We start from the raw sequence: 17,397 nt of genomic DNA on the forward strand, positions 1-17,397 counted from the left end.
GCAGTGATGAACACTAAGACCATGGGGTGTTTTTGTTGTTTATTAAATAGTAGCCATAGATTTGTTGTTATGTGCCTTCAAATTGACTCCACTTTACAGTGACCCTATCATGAGATTTGCTTGGTAATATTTGTTTATTGTGGGATGCTACTGCCCTCTTCTAAAGATGAGAGAGTATGACTAGTCCAAGGTCACCGAGTAGGTTTCCATGTCTGAGTACTTTCCCAGACTATTAGTACAACACTGAAACCACTACACTATGTCAGTTTTCAGCTGTGCCTTCAAGTCATTTCCTACCAATGTCAACCCTAAAACAAATCTATCACAGGATTTCCTTGGCATAATTTGTTCAGCGTAGTTAGCCATTCTATTTAAGTGAGACTGAGTGAATGTGACTTGCCCAAAGGCAGCAAGTGGGTTTCCATGGCCAAGCAGGGATTTGAACCCAGGTCTTCAGAATCCTAGACCAATAGCAAAACCACTGCACCATGCTGGCTCTTCAGGTATGAACACCTGTTTCCCAAAGACATTTTTCCTCAGGACATTACATATTTTTTTCTTAAACTGACCTATTTTAATGCCCTTTTTTCACCAACAAAAGCATGTTTGTGCATATTCATGCAAGGTGTGCATTTTTAATCAGATGCATTTATTTGTATATAATCTGAAAAGAAAAAGTAAGAAAATGCAGATGTTCTCAATCCTCTGATGACAGGAAACCAAGTGTGTGCTTTCATAAACAGTGCTGCAGGACAAACACTGGATACATTTTTTTTTTAAAAAAAATAGTTAATGCAAAGTTCTCTTCCAGTCCTAAACATAGACTGCGACATCCTGGATTCAAATTATACTCTGTGCAGGGAAGTGATGTAGTCCTCTGCTTCACTGTAGTCTCAATCTGGGTTAGCTCTCCCATGACTGCTATTTGCCCCAGGTGAAAAACTGCCATTAGTAGTGAAACCTTCCTGGGGCAATTACTAGCCATGTGAAATCCCAATCCAGATCAGCACCATGCACAGCACCAAAGATTAAATCTTCTGCTTCCTATGGTAGCTTCCAGTCCAGTTTACCTTGTCTATTTAGTAAACAAAAACCAAACCTGAAAGCACCAATCACATGTGTAATGGCACATTTTGACAATACCTTCCACCCCCTTCATGGGGGCTTGAGCATCAAAGCCCCCAGTCCCCATGGTTTATCAATGAAGCACAATCAAGAATTCCATCGCACAGACATTTACTGGTCCCACACCAAAGCTTCCAAAAGTCCAGCTTTCTCCCAGTTCATTCAAGCACAAGAGTCAAGAATGTGGTCAGGCCTTTTACGATCTTCTCCTAGCACGGGATTATGCTAGGGTCATAGGATCAACTGTCAGGAAGACAGTAAAACAAGATATTCCCAGAGAAGTTCTCAAGTCCCCACATGGCAAGTCTATGTTGAAAGGTGAGTTTTTGCAGAATCAGGTCCTAAGGAATCACCCACTTCAGCTGGAGTAGCCCAACAGCAACCTCACAGAGTTTCCCAGGTTTGGTGTGAGGCCAACTGTCTTATAGTTATGGCAGAGGCTCACCCAGCCCCTCAGAACTACTTGGGGGTAAAGAAGCTAGGCAACATTGGACTTTTGAAATTGGAAGCCAAACCTTGGGGGCTCTTCCCCTCTTCCTGAGAAAGTTTTTATCTCGTTGATAGGTTTTTGGCTGGTCCTCTGCCTCCTTCACTTATAGTCTCCTAAAGCCACTACACATCCCTCTGACTACCACTGTATCCTGCTCTGAGTGCTCCCTTGGCTTTTATACCTGTGTTGCTTCATACACACACCCAAGCTGTTGTGTCTCCAGCTTCTTCCTGCAGCCAGGTGACTGATCAATTGCACAACTGACAGTATTTTCCTTATTCTTGTTCAATAGACCAGCCAGCACTCTCCCAAGTTTATCATAGGAAGCAGGAGAGAAGGCTAGGAGGGTGAGAGTCTCTCATACCTCCTCAAACACATCCATTTTAAGCCTGAGATTATCAATACTGGGGGAATGCTTCAGTACCATGTGGTGCTTCTTTGTTGTTTGTATTACTACTTTACATCCTTCTGGCATAGCACAGTGAAAATATTTTATTCTTACAGTCCTGTATTCCTCTTTCACAATTAGCATTCTCAGATCTGCAATCAGATGCTCTTTAGTCCTCCCACTTAAAAGCAATGGGAAAGTTTACAGCAATGTAGATTTTTAGGGCTGTGTATCATTGCCTCATTGCCTCTTTGAAGGCACCTGTGCCTCAGGGTATAATTATATGTTCTTTCCCTCCCCACTGGGTTCATGTCATTTTTATTCATCCAGAAGAACCACATTTCAGCAAATGTGTTTGTGCCATCCCAATGCTCGCACCTCATCTCACTTCACATCTTTGAACCTGGAATGATCCTATGATCACAGTCTTTATTAGCATCAGTGGTGTCATTTTTGGAGCCAGGGATTGGGGAGCATGCTGAGAGCAAGTGGTTTTCAAACAGGTGGAAAATGTGGGGGGCTCTGCTTGCAAGAAAGAACTTCAAACACAAATGTTGGAAGCAACTAAAACTAGGAGTTGGCTGCTGTGAGATCAGGAAAGTTCAAATTTAACTGTGCTCCCTACCAGCCAAATGGGAAGCTGATAAAAGAAAGTTTAAGTGGGGACTATTTCTGAAATGTTGTGCTTTTTACTAGTTTTTCACCTTTAAGGTAATCTGTTTAATTTAGAGCCTATTAAAGGCACCTTTCTTACACACTGAGAGGGTTTGTTGATGTGCGCCTTCAAGTCTTTTCTGACTAATTGTGATCCTAAGGTGAATCTATCATGAGGTTTTCTTGGAAAGATTTGTTCAGAGGGCATTTTGCATTTGCCTTCCCCTGGGGTGAGAGAGTGTGACTTGCCAAATGTCATCAAATGGGTTTCCATGGCTGAGCAAGGACTTGAATCCTAGTCTCCAGAGTCATATTCCAACACTCAAACGACTACACTAAAGTGGGGTATGTGCCAATTTTCATCAGTCTAGGGATTTTGGTTGTATCCACACTGCAGAATTAAACAGTTTGACACCAGTTTAGCTGCCATGACTCTATCCTACAGAACCCTACAATTTGTAGCATGGTGAGGCACCAGAGCTCTCTGACAGACTAGGCTGAATACTTCACCAAACTACAAATCTCAGGATTTTATATGATAGAGTTATGACAAAGTGGTGTCTAATTGCTTTAATTCTCCTTAAAAGGTTGTTGAATTTTTGGACTATAATGACCATGGTGGTTTGGAATTTCTCAGAGCTGCAATAATGCTCCCATAACTTTTCCAGACTCTGGCCTGAACCCTCTGAGATAATGTTACCACAGAAAAGAGAACTCAAGCCTTAAAAAAGTCTGAAAGGGTTCAGCTTGTATGTAGAGTTTTTCCTGGGAAATCAGATCTGAAGCCCATATAGTCCACCATGCCATGTTATATAATGATAAACTAGATGCCTCCAATGATGCCTGCAATGAAGTTTCCCCATGATCTGAGATGCAAAGAAAGAGGAGACAATCTCCACTTGATCAAATATGATCAACTGTTTATTGTTTAAAAAGCCCAACATGTTTTGGCCACACTAGACCTCCTCAGGGGCCTTTTATCTCTATGGCTTTGTATTTTGGAGAGCGTTCACAACCCCAGTGAATTGTTTTGAAGGCTCCTGAGGATATTCATCTCTGAATATTCGTGCCTATGAAAATCCTGTGAAGTTCATGGGTTCACCATAATTCTACCAGTGACTTGAAGGCACACACGCACAAACACACACATACTCCACTTCCTCAGATATATAGATAGATCACAATGTTCAAGCCTTAGGTACATAGCCACAGTTTTGGAGGCAGAACATGAATATTGTACTTCATGAGTACATCTGAGAAAATGAATTACAGTCCGTAAAAGTTCATACTGAAATAAGTTGGTTAGTCTTAAACACATCACAAGACTCTTATTTTGTTCCTTCCTCCCTCTCTCTCCCTTTCTTTTCATCATGATTAATAACCTTTGATAGATGCATTCTCATGAATGTGTCAAATCCCCCTTAAAAGCCATCTAAACTAGCATCAATCACCACATTCTGTACCAACTGACTCAATAAATGAATTATGTACTGTGTGATGAGAAGCTTTCATTTGTTCTACCATTCATAATGTGCTGCCAAACTGTTTCATTGAATGATCCCCGTTTCTAACAATATGAGGGAGGAAGACCAGCTAGGATTTCAGCCAGTGGATAGGACCTGCATCTAGATAACTAGTTGCATTTCTGATATCTAAGGAGCTGATAATCCAGAATGAGATGCAAGATGAAGATAACATTGACCACCTTTTTAAAGTAAGATTTTAAATTCAGCATGTAGACCAGCAAAATACTCAAGGATATCAGGTGTGTCCAGTCTCCTTTCCTTTAAGCAACTACATTGTAGATTATAAATCTTGTCTGAAGTTCTTTTATGTTGACTTCAATCAAGAAAGGACATGCTGTCACCCTGAGACAAGGGGGAGGAGACTGACTTGAATAAAGTAACTATGGAATTTAACAGTGAGAAACAGAAGGAAGAGCTGCAAATCATACATTTCAGAGCAGGAGTACAGGAAGAGTTTGAGCGTAACGAAGCAGAAGGGGAAAAAAGGCGTTCCAGCAGACTTACACAATGAGATGGAAACCTTGGTAACATCTTGGAAAATAAACACCAGAGAAAATGGATAATAGAGCAGGACAGAAAAGAAGAAAATATTACCAGCAAACCCAAGAAAGACTTAAAGGTACATAGAGACATTTTACAACTTGTGCATTTAAAGAACACTTAATGTAAGGGTGAAACAGACTGGCCCGAAGGAGCAGCTTCAAGCACCCCCACCCCCAAAGGTGGATTGGGGCTGTGGTAACTGCACGTCACAGCCCCAATCCACCTTGAAGCCTCCCAAAAAAGTACCTACAGGAATTGCAGTTACTCTTTATTGGTATATGTACATATATAGAAGAACTTTACCTAACATAAGAAAGGTATTTCCTAATCATTTGAACATAAACAAAAGAAAAGGCTGCTACCAGAATACCAAAGAGTACACCTGAGGGCTTCCTCCTCTAGCTCTGAACACCTGCCCTTCCACTGAACACCAGTCTTCCTCACAAGCTCTCCTGGGAACCTCTTTCTTTCTCCATGTCCTCCCATTCAGACTTTTCAGGAATTCTAAGCATCTGTACAGACAGGCCAAAATAAAGCTGCTTCAGGTCACTTTGGAGGTATGCTGTTTAAATGCTGCATGCATCCTAAGAGACCAGAAGCCACACCAAAGCCATGCTCCAGCCCTAAAGACTGGAGTGCAGCTTTGGTGCAGCTTCTAGCCTCTTAGGATGCATGCAGCATTTAAACAGCATGCCTCCAAAGTGACCCAAAGCAACTTTATTTTGGCCTGCCTGTATGGGCCCTAACTCCCCTCTCCCCAGACAACCACCTGGGAGGTTCAGCCTCTCCTCTACCAGGAACTCTCACTCCTTGCCACCCTCCTAACTCTCAATGTGAGCTCTCATATACTCGGTCTGTATACTGTCTTACAATTCTCCTCCTAGCTCTTGCTAGCTTTGACAGCTCTTAAGCTCTCCCTCCTCAAGTCTGTATCTCTCTTTTCGCCCCTTTAACTGGCCACCTGTACTAAACTGTCTTTCCTCACTTTCACTGACCTTACTTCATTTCCCTGCCTTGTTTCTTCCTGGCTGGCTTCTGTCCCTTCTCTTTGGCCTGTTACAGACTGCCAAAATAAAGCTGCTTCGGGTCTCTTTGGAGGTATGATGTTTAAATGATGCGTGCATCCTAAGAATCCGGAAGCTGCACCAAAGCTGCACTCCAGTGCTTAGGAATGGAGTGTGGCTTTGGTGTGACCTCCGGACTCTTAGGACCCAGGCATCATTTAAATAGCTTACCTCCAAAGAGACCCGAAGCAGCTTTATTTTGGCAGTCTGTAACAGGCCTTTGTCTGCTATCTCTCTTGTGTCCATCCTTTCACAGTCTTTCATCCTCTTCCAGCTTTCTTTAAACTCCCTGCTGTCTGCCCAGGCTCCACCTGTCCCCCAGTATCGTTTCTGACATCTCTTCTAGCTGTGGGCTTACTCCTATCACAGCCTGACCAATGCCAGATGTCTTACCAAGGCTTCTGGTTGTTCACTGGTGAGTCAGGGAGGGGGAGGTCTGTCATTGACATGCACCCTGAATCCTTCTTCCATTGGCCACAGATACAGTTTTAACATTTTCCCTCTAATTTGTGTGTTTATTCATTCATATTTATACAACTTTTCCCCATTGACTAAAGGATGTTTCTGCATACATATTTTTCAATGGTGCACATTTTAGCAGTTTGCATTTTAAAATATGCATACTGTTCAGTTGTGCATTCTCTTTATTTAAAATGCCCTGTAAGCCTTGCACTCACTTGAATGCTCAAGGCAAGGTCCAGATTTCCCCACAATATGACTTGGGAGTGCAAAACTGCTACCTCTGGCATGACCATCAAATCTAACAAAATTTATTTCCTAGCTTCAGATTCTTTTCTTATTTCTCTCAGAAATTTGCAGACAGCATGTTTAATACTAGGCTAGAGCTGAATTGTAAATCCCCTGCAGACCCCTCTTTTCTTTGCAGCCCTCGCGTTTCTCAGCTCCCCCCACCAGAAAAAAACACCACTTTGTAGAATTTCTCCAGATATTGTGTATGTGTGTGTGTGTGTGTGTTGGATGCCAATTTCTCTCCACAAAGTCCTGGGGTAACAATAGATCCAGAGCATTGAGAGAATGTAAAATGGTTATCAGGCTGACAATTGTTGGTGTCACTTTTTTGGACCTGTCCAAAAACAGAGTTTTTTTGGGGGTGGGGGTTATTAAATTGGATAAGTAAAAAGTTAGGTCAAAGAGTACATTGCAGAATAGCATTACTGTTAATTTCCATATTTGAAAATGAAAATGAAAGGTTCAAGATCTTATAGTACTCCTGTTAAGTGCTTCAAGATCAGAAATAGTGAAATCATGAAAAATGTTCTTTCAGTACTAAAGTGGATAAATAGAGTGTGATCTGTAGCTCTGTCAGAAAAGCTAACGTATAAAATGGGATTAGGAAGAATAAAAATCAAAGTGGATATATTTGAATAAATTTAGAAGCCTTTTATTACTTATGTTACCTGTGTGAACTCAGGATTTAAACCACCATTCTGTCAATCTTTTTCTGGGAAAGCATATTTTGAATGTTAAGAACAATACAAAAATCTTTCTGTCAATACGTACTTTGAAGATGAATTAGATATATGGTGATTGACATGATATACATTTGGCTCATTAACTAAGATTGTGTGTGGGAGGGAGGGAGAGATGGGAAATAGAAATTAAATTTTATATCTGTAACAGCATGGGGCAGTGGTTTGAGCATTGGACTGTGACTTTGGAGAGCAAGGTTTGAATCTCAGCTCTATCATGTAAACTTATTGTGTGACTTTGGGGAAGTCATACTCTCTCAGCCTCAAAGGATGGCAATTGCAAATCTCCTCTGAAGAAAGCTGCCAAGAAAACCCCATGATAGATTCTCCTTAGGGTTGCCTAAAGTCAGAAACGACTTGAAGCCACACAACAATAACAAAAGTTTAAAATATTCTTAATGGGGAAAACATAAATAAAAATTTTATTTTAAAAAAAACATCAAACAAGGCACACTGCCACACTGTCACCATTGCGAACTGTGAAGCTCAGACTGTAAGAGAAATTGTTGGAGAATTATTGTCTCCTTGGAGAAAATTGTAAAATAAATATCCAATTGTTCTGCCTTCAAATAAGATGAATAATTTTAAGAGTTTATTTGCATACAAATGGCCCACCTCTACGATAACAAAATAGTAAAAGAGGAGAAACACCACCAGGCCAGTACCAGTCCTAAAGACACACATCCATTCTCTTTAAGCAACAACTGCATTCTGTTTCTACAGAGGAAAGCATAGGGTAATCTTGGCTGTAGTTTTGCTCCATAGTTCTAGCCAATGATTTGAAAGGCAGGTGTTATGGGTAACTGCCTATGTTTTCCCTTATGCATCTTACCACAGTGTCTCTGCTGAATTGAAGGATTCCTATTTAAGTGAAGTTCAATCAGGCCTGTCACAGTAGAACTACTTAGGTATTACTTTCAGATGCTGATGTGAGGAAGAAGTACGACACATTGTAATTCAGATTAGCTTCCATTGCTGTAACTTCAATTAATTGAATTTTAATTATTCTGTCAATTTTCATGTTGAAGCAAAAAGCCCATTCTTTTCAAATTTGTTCTTGGATGTTATACTCATTTCAGCATGTGCCAGATATGTCAGAAGACAAGTTGCATTTTTTTTTAAAAAAGGAAACAATTACAGGGATGATAGCTTCTTACTTCCTTTATAGTGTTTACTGTAAAATACGTGGGAGTTTTGCTATCAGTGCAGTCTACCAAAGGGTGTTGTGAATGAAATGATACCTTGAAGTCAAGGTGGTAAACTTTGGAAATGCCATCAGCTCAGCAGAAGCTGAGAGACTCTTTATGACTATAGATTCCAAGTGTTTATCCCTATGGGTGCTTTGGCAAAAACACTAAAACACCAAAAATCCACAAACACACAGATGAAACTGAGTTCATCTGTAAAGGAAATCCATACCCTGAATCCGAATATATAAGATAAATTAGGTCAATTTAATGTTTTGTATTCTTTTCTTCTTTTTAAAGTACATTCTTTTTAACTGTATGGATTGTATTTGTCTCTATGTGTGCAAGATTGCAGCAAGAAGAGGTAAAAGCATAGAAAGAAGGTATGGATATTAAGCAGAAGATTCAAAGAAAAGAGGGAGTTAGGGAGTGTACAGAGCAATGCAGTAAAGGCCATGCTTGATGTTTCAAAGATCTGTTCGTCTGGTTTCATCACGGTGGAAAGGCTGTAGATTATGGACAGAACCAGCACTGTAGAGATAAAATTAGAACTACCAGCACTCATCATGGTAATTCCCAAAATGTGCCCCAAATGCGGGCAGCTGTTTGACTCAGGTTGATGTCAAAGATAAGCAATAAGTAGCAAAACATAATATCCAAGTTATCAAAATACCCACATTATTAGGATCATCTGACATGTTTTAAATTAGGGAAGCTGACAGTGATCACAGCATAATGATGAATATGGAAATATCTGAGATAACATGAGGAAGAAAAGGGGAGGAACTCAACTTGCCTCAAACTGATTTAAATTAAAGATTTTCAGGACTGTTTTTCCCCTCAATACTAGTGGTAAAACCAACAAGCATTTTTGACAGTTATGTCCATCAGGAGCTAATTTGGTGTAAAGAGAAGACGCACAACTCCTCCAGGCCTAGCCCAGAGACAAGAAGGGCCTCCTTCCATTCCAACTGCCATCACCATGGCCTCAGAGGAAAACTGCTGGACTTGATCCCCTTCCCTACTGCCATTGCCTTCTTTTGTGTCATGTCTTCGTAAGCCTGAGGGCAGGGAACTATCTAATCAACAATTTGTAAGTTGCTCTGAGAGCATTTCTACTGTACTTCTACTTCTATTGTACAAATACAATAAATAAATGACAATAGTAATGATAATGATAAAGCTGATGGATCCTCATTCAAGCCCAGGTCAAGTTTGTATGTATGGAAATGGGACAGGATGGAAGGAAATAAAAGTATAATTTATATCCATCATTTTTGTTAGCATGCCAGTTAGTCAGCCTTGCCCAGCAAAATTTGTTATTTGTTTACATATTGATCTCGCATATACAAATCACCAGATTGATCAAATATTTTTTATTTTATTTTATTTTTATTAATACTAACAATCAATCCAACATTAACACACAAAGAAAATCTAAAATCAATCAACTAATGCAATCAAATCTATCCAAGATACACATATATTACCACCCTCAAACCTTCCTTTACCCCCATTCTTCCATCTTATCTTTATCCTCTCTTATACCTCCCTTCTTCACTAACTCCTACCAACTATCACTTACCTACATTCCATCTATTACCTACATTCCGTCTAAATATGACCCACAGTTCTAAAATATTTTTAATGAGCTTATTCACTTTAATCCATGTTTGGTCCATTCAACAAAATTAACCAAGCAAATTTCAAATAACTGGATTGTTTTTGGACAATGTATACTGCAGTAAAATGGGACTCTATCTGCAGGGTTGCAGTGGAATGGGATGAATAATCATCAATTATTCAAATTCTATCCAGGAATCTAGCATTCGGTGAGGTATAACCAGATAATGTGCTATGTTCCCAAGTAGTCTTAATTTTTGTAACAATGGCGCGTTACAGACAGCACATTTAGGGCGGCCTGTAACTGACCCTTTTCCCGCCGGATCGGGGCCTCAGCTGCCACAACAGCAGCCTCTGAGGCCCCAATCTGCCGCTTTCCAGGCCGTGGGGAAGTGGCAAAAGGCTGCTTCCCCGCGGCCTGGAAATGGGTGTCCTTGGGGCTTCACGCCCCAAGGACACCCGGCAACGGTGGGGACCAAGAGAAAGGGGCCGCTCGGCCCCTTTCTCATTTGCGTCGCTGGCACAGCCGTTTAGAGGCTGTGCCAGTGATGCAAATCCTGGAAGGAGCTCCTAAACAGAGCTCCTTCCTGCGCCACCAAAAGAGCGCCCAGGCACTCTCGTGCGGCAAGACTATGTCACTTCTGCGCCACCTCATTTGGAGGTGGCGCAGTCGTGATGTAGTCATGGCAGCGCCCATCTGTATAGGGCGCCTCCATTTTCTACGTGCTCCGCGCGTATTAGGGTTAGGGGCGTCAGGAAGTGACGCCCCTTTCTAACCCTTGTATGCGCAGAGCGTGTACTTTTTGCCCGTCAGGAACGGGCCTGTGTTACCGTGATTCTACTTATGGCAATTTCATTCAAATATTTTGACAGTCTATTTGTATTGCTCACACATCACCAATTACTACTGAAACCACAGTTGTTGTTTTTTCCAGAGATGGTCAATCTTGTTTGTAGGTTGATATTTCATTGTTTCTTTCTTGTTATCTTTGTCCCCTAGGTTTGCCACGACTGTTAAATTCTCATAGGATTTTTACATCACCATTTTTGACAACTTTTTGAGGATTATGTTTCTACCAGTTCTTTCTCTCTCTGTATGTATGTACCTTCATGTTACCTGTTGACTTATAGTGACCCCATGAATGTTATAGGGTTTTCTTCTGCAAGGAATACTCAGATGTGATTTTGCCAGTTCCTCCTTCTGAAATATACCCAGTTCTGTACAGATGGTACATCATACCTTTTGCCAGGATTTCAATTTGTAAGTTTTGCCACCTTATCATGTCATTTCTTATATTCAGCTGGTGTAATAATGTGGCATGATCTACTGTGATGGTCAACAGTTTCATCTTTTTCTTTACATAGAAGACCTTTACTAACCTTAGTTATTTTCTCAATATTTACCTTGATGCTATTTGTTTGAAGTGCCTATTCTTGAGCTACAAATCTAACTCTTGCCGTTTCTATTTTCCCATTCTATAACTATTTCCCCTTCTTAGCATTTCCTTCTATACTTTTACTGTACTGACCAGGTAACTGTTTGTTTTCCCAGTCTTCAAGGTGAGTTTTTACAATTTTCTTTCTATATGTTTCGTAGGATGCATCTACACGACAGAATTAATGCACTTTGACACTACTTCAGCTGCACTGGCTCAATTATATGGAATTCTGGGATTTGTAGTTCTGTGAGATATTTAGCCTTGTCTGTCAGATATCTCAGTGCCACAACAAACTACAAATTCTAGGATTCCATAGGATAAAGCCATGACAGTTAAAGTGATGTCAAACTGCATTATTTCTGCAGTGTGGCAGCAGCCTTAGTGTTTAATAAATTCTCTCTATATCATTATCATTATTTTTATATTATTGTCTATATTGTATATTGTAAATTCTCTCTCTCTCTCTCTCTCTCTCTCTCTCGGTCTCTCTCTCATTCCCGTTCTTGGCCCCTCAGCTCCATTCCTGCTCCACAATAATATTTAAAGATATAGGTTGCTAGCTATGTCTTTAAAAACTGGTTATAGCCTAAAAGTGTAGATATATTTTATAGTCGAAATCAAAAGTTCTTTTTCCTGGCTGTAGCAAGACATTTACAATGACCACTAACTCCCTTCAAGCTAACTACAGAGAAATTGCATATTGTCCTCTGTTCTTAATAGCAAACCAGCCGGGTTTCTTTCACAGCACAGCTCCCCATGACACCATGGAGACAACCAAATGATAGCAAGATGCCACCTTTTATTTCCAATGTGAAAGCAATTACTTTTTATTACATTACAAGTCCCCAAATACTCTCCACTTAGGCTTCTGTCACTGGATTCAAGTTGATCCCTTAGTGCCAAAGAGAAGAATCCATTTAGCAGGCAATAATATGTTTCAGCTTTCTGTACTCGACTGACTGAAGGCACTCTAATGAATCCCTCACCATCTCCACTATTATACCATGGACTTGTTAATCAATAGTTCAGGGGAGAGAGGGGAGAGAAGACAGAAGCTTCTTTTACAAGTTTTCATGATGCCCTGGTCAGTTCTATGTTGTAGTACAATGTTAGCATTTCTTCAACTTTCCTTTATTTTCACCACCAGCCTGCCTTCCTGGTTTAAACACTGGACTGGACAATAGTGAATTAACAGCTAGAAGTAGCACACAGCACATCTGCCAATGAGGACTGTAACTGCTGTCCAGATTCCATTTTATTGTTTTACAAAGGCTCAGTTTTAATAGGAATTTGACCTATTAGTGCATATATAGCAACATCTCATTTGTGGAACTCTCTACCAAAAGGAACAGAGGCTAAAAAAAGAAAAGAAAAGCAACATTATTCCACCCGGATTTGGGTTTTAAAACAGGCAGTTAAAATTGTTTTAAGTCCATTTTAAATCATGTTTTAATATCTTGTTGTAAGGGCAGGAATTCAATTAACCTTTATTTTAATGCTTTTGTTTTTAATTTGGATATATAATGCCATTTGAACCATAATTCTTCTGCTCCAGAGGCTCTCTTGCATGCAAGCCCACACAATGGATCATCAGTATTTTAGCGCTGTTATATAGTTTTAGTCAGTACATCAGCACTTAACATTCGCCTGTTGGAAGGATGTGGTCTCAGTTTTCTCCCTACCCCCCCCCCCCGCAAAGTTCACCGCCAATTGAGAAGCTGCTACATCATGCTTCATGTGCCAGGAGGATGCTAAAAAGGTACATTCAGGCAACTAGAAACTGCCCTAAATCAGGGCAAATGAATGTGGTCAAGCATGAGGCTAACAGGAGTTGTCCAGAGCATGGAACCTCAAAGCTTGGGAATGTTCTATATATTCAACTGAGCTTCAAAGTGAGGCAGAACCGTTTTTTCTACATTTTGCATTTGAATCAGAGCCCCAGCATGTATACAAAAGCGCTTGGATTTAAGCCATCATCATATTATTGAGATGTGAATACAACAAGATGCAGAACAATTAGTCTTTAAAAGCTGACTGTGAGATTGCTGCAAATGATGGGGATTCAGTGTGTGCAGTGTTTGTTTTTTCTTTCATCTTAGTTTTTGGCAGGACTCAGACTCTTTCCTAACACATCTTCTCAGGAGCTCAGGAGGAAGAAAAGCCAAGTTACTTCACAAAAACTTCTACAGGATTAGAGTGAAATCTCCTATAGTTTCCTATAAATCCCACTGTTTAATGTGCGAAACAGATTTTAGCTTATGTCGATCACAGCTGCTGTCTGATTTTTAAGAGGTGACTAAATAATTTTGAGGGGGGAAAAGTCTTTCTGGAAGTGGTTCTAAACCAACACTCATTATGACTTTCTAGACAAATAACAGTGGGTTTGTAACTTTCTATTTTCCACAACTGCTCTGTCTGGGATAGCACAGCATGGACAGATTACTGCAGTAATTTAGAAATCACATGGCTACAGGCCTATAAGATGTATGCAGATCCAAGCAAATAATGTAATTGACACTTTATTGCTCTGTATACCTTTAAATTAAAATGTTATGATATTCACTGTGCAATTCTGTCCCTGCTTCCTCAGAAGTAATTAACATTGACTAAGACCTTACATCAAGCCAATGGAGAGTAATGCTCTTCCCATGTAGATGTTTGTCTTGTCCTCCTCCAACCCAGCAGTTGTCAGACCCTGGGACAGGCAATGGCAACTGCTGCTGCTTACTAGTGGGAAAGGGAGAGAGGAGGAAGGGAGATTAGATCATGAAGGAGTTGCTGGTCCTGGCCTGAAGCAAGGGAGAAATGAGGGTATATCATCTTCATCATCTGAACTGCCTTTTCCTTCCCTTCCCTCTCTACTGGTAAGTAGCAGCATTAGTTACCCCTCTAGGAGTTCTGTAAGGATGGAAAGACTATTTAGAAATATTTGAGAAATACATGACAGATGGGCCTGACCAGACAGGCCAAAATAAAGCTGCTTCGGGTCACTTTGGAGGTATGCTGTTTAAATGCTGCATGCATCCTAAGAGGCCAGAAGTCACACCAAAGCCATGCTCCAGTCCTAAGGCCTAGAGTGCAACTTTGGCATAGCTTCTGGCCTCTTAAGATGCATGTGTCATTTAAACAGTATACCTCCAAAAATGACCTGAAGCAGCTTTATTTTGGCCTGTCTGTTCGGTTCGGGCCCATATGTAGCCAAGCAACATCAGAGTAAGGTCAAGAAGGGGAAAGTTATTAATGATGAATAGCACATGAGCTAGGAGAGGCTGCACCAGTTTGTTCCTACCTCAGCCTACTGGAAAGGGCAGGATTCCATGTCTTCCTCTCCTCTGCTGAGTTGAGTGAAATGACTCTTGTAGTTTGAACTAAATATGCAGCAACTGAAGTTGCTAAGGACAAAGACATTTTAAAAGCTGCTGAAAAAGTGGGACAACAGAAGATTATGTATGACTCTCCCTGCCAAATCAGAATAATTGGAGTCCAGTTAGTTTCTGAAAGATAATTGGGAGAAGTTTTTAAATGCTTTTAGCTCTGTGCTGCATTGGGTCTCTTTCTGGGAGAAAGGTGACATAGACATAGAAATGAAATAAATAAATAAAAATACTTCTTTACTTTAGGTGGCAATCTTTTGGGGGTCAGCCCTGGAAGAGAATGAAATTAGTAACATTAAAGAGAGAGGGGAGGGAGTTTTCCTTTCCAGTATGAATGCTGAGGTTTATTGACTTTTCTTTTACTTTAGAAGTAGCCCTGCGACTTTCACTGTCTATTAATTATATGCTGTTCTTATTTTTAAAATTTATTTTTACAAAAAAAAAAAAAAACAAACCCAACAACCCTTGAGTTGGCTGCTGAAAAAGTGTAAGTCTTCCTTCTACTGCTCAGCTTGCTATTGTCCATTTTTCATTTCAGAGAGCTGGCTTTTGGAAATGTATTTGAGAATAATTGTTAAAAGGAAATGATGTCACTATAGCATTGCTTTAACATGCTGAAAGTACTGGGAAAACATGAAAAGGTGTTCCCAGACACAATCAGGATGAGTTGTATTTCATTGCTGTTTCTTCACTAGATGCTTGATAAATAAAAAACACTCTCTATTGTGTTCTAAAGCTTTTTCTTTCCTACATCAGTGTGTGCTGCCTGTTATCTCCAAATATGTATCCTGCATTCTGGCTGAAATGAGAGTGGTTCTTGGAAGCACACCACAATACACTGCCCTTTGTGGTCCTTAACAACATTAGAAATGTGAATGAGTTGCCAAGAGGGACTTACACAAAGCAATCAGGAAATACAGTATTGCCTTTCAGCTGGCAGAGAACTTTTGTGGATGGTCTGAATATAATAAGAGGGTTTGTTGCAACATGTTTAATCAAGCAGAAATTAGGGGAGAAAATTTCGTTTACTGTCACTAGAATGAAAATGGGTCTAGTTGTTTTAACAAATAAATAACTTCATTTTCTTACCAGAAATTTAATCACCTCAGAGTAATGTCACAAATACGAGTAATAGTAACAGGATGAAAGAAAGAAAAAAAGAAAGAAAGAAAGAAAGAAAAGGAGGAGGCCAGAACTATACTGGAATTAATTGTACTCCAACACTAAAGATAGGACTTCTGCAATTAAAAGTAGGAGATCAGTTTAGGGGTGCTTGTGGGGGGATTGTACATAGATCTGTCTTCCAAAGGAGGAGAATAGCTTTAGGGTTCAACAGGAGCAGCAGGAGAAGGGGTCTGCTGCAGTCCCTCAATATTTGCTGCTGGAAGATTGTTTTGCTCTAATGATAGGGCTGGACCTGGCCTTTAAATAACCTACCGGTTAGGATTGACAGGTCCAGGGCTGCCAGCTGAAGTCTTAGGTAAGTGCTATACTTCCCATGATCTCCTGTCAGAGATACAAATCTCAAAGTGGGTGGGAATAAAGGAATAAAAAGTTTGAATTGTGTGTGTCTGAGAATCTATCTGTACCCTTTCTTAGCTGGCACCAAGGCAAGAAGCATTTTTATCTTTGTTGTGCATGCACACAAATTGGCATACTAAAAAGGCAGGACCAAAAGGGGTGGGGGAATCCAGTACGTCCAAATGGGGCCATTTGGAACAAGGCAGACAGTGTAAGGCTAGCATCATGAGTCTTGTACAAGCTCTGACAGCAGGGGAAAACTTCCCACATGTTGTGTACTATAGGGAAGACTATGTGAAATGTGGGCCCTAGCAGGAATGGCTCTGAAGCTGCTGGGAGATTTTCACAGAGCTTACAAAAGCACCCCAACACTGGGGCACTACCTGCCCACAGTGCCCTCTGGCCCTGACATTCCCAACACCTGATCAGAGGAGTATAACTACTGTGTGTCCCACCAGTTATATGGCAAATGTGTCTTGAAATATCCATATACATGCCCTATTCAGTTGCAGTTCAGAGCTTTCATGAACAAAGTAGTTACTTCTGAAAACACACACACACACCAGTTGCTCAGATGGACTTATTTTTACTTTAGCAGCAAGCTGGGTAGTGGAAAAGGCTGTCCATGATTTTCTCCTATATTTGGCCAGAAAGTACCTTAAAAGGCATGCCTCCCATCATACAAAAGACACTAAAGATCTTATTGGAATCAGAAGTGAAGTGGTATGTAGTAAATGCTTGTGACCCAATGGGCTTTATCTGCCTGGGCAAATCCATTGAAATGTAAACAGGTACAACTGGTACAGATGAGGAGCTTTTTTCAACACTGTCCACTTGAAAAGGAAGGAGCAAGAAAGGAGAGCACCTCTTCCTCAGTAGAGGCAGAGATCAAAGCAGGGCCATAGATGGTGCTTTCCCTTGGTTGTTGAAGTTTCCACCCACCACCTTTGCATTTCCCAAAGCTAGCTAGCTT

The sequence above is a fragment of the Sceloporus occidentalis genome, unplaced genomic scaffold (genome assembly GCF_023333645.1).
Source record: "Sceloporus occidentalis isolate IW3139 unplaced genomic scaffold, rSceOcc1.0.p SCAF_7, whole genome shotgun sequence".
Taxonomy (NCBI): Eukaryota; Metazoa; Chordata; class Lepidosauria; order Squamata; family Phrynosomatidae; genus Sceloporus; species Sceloporus occidentalis.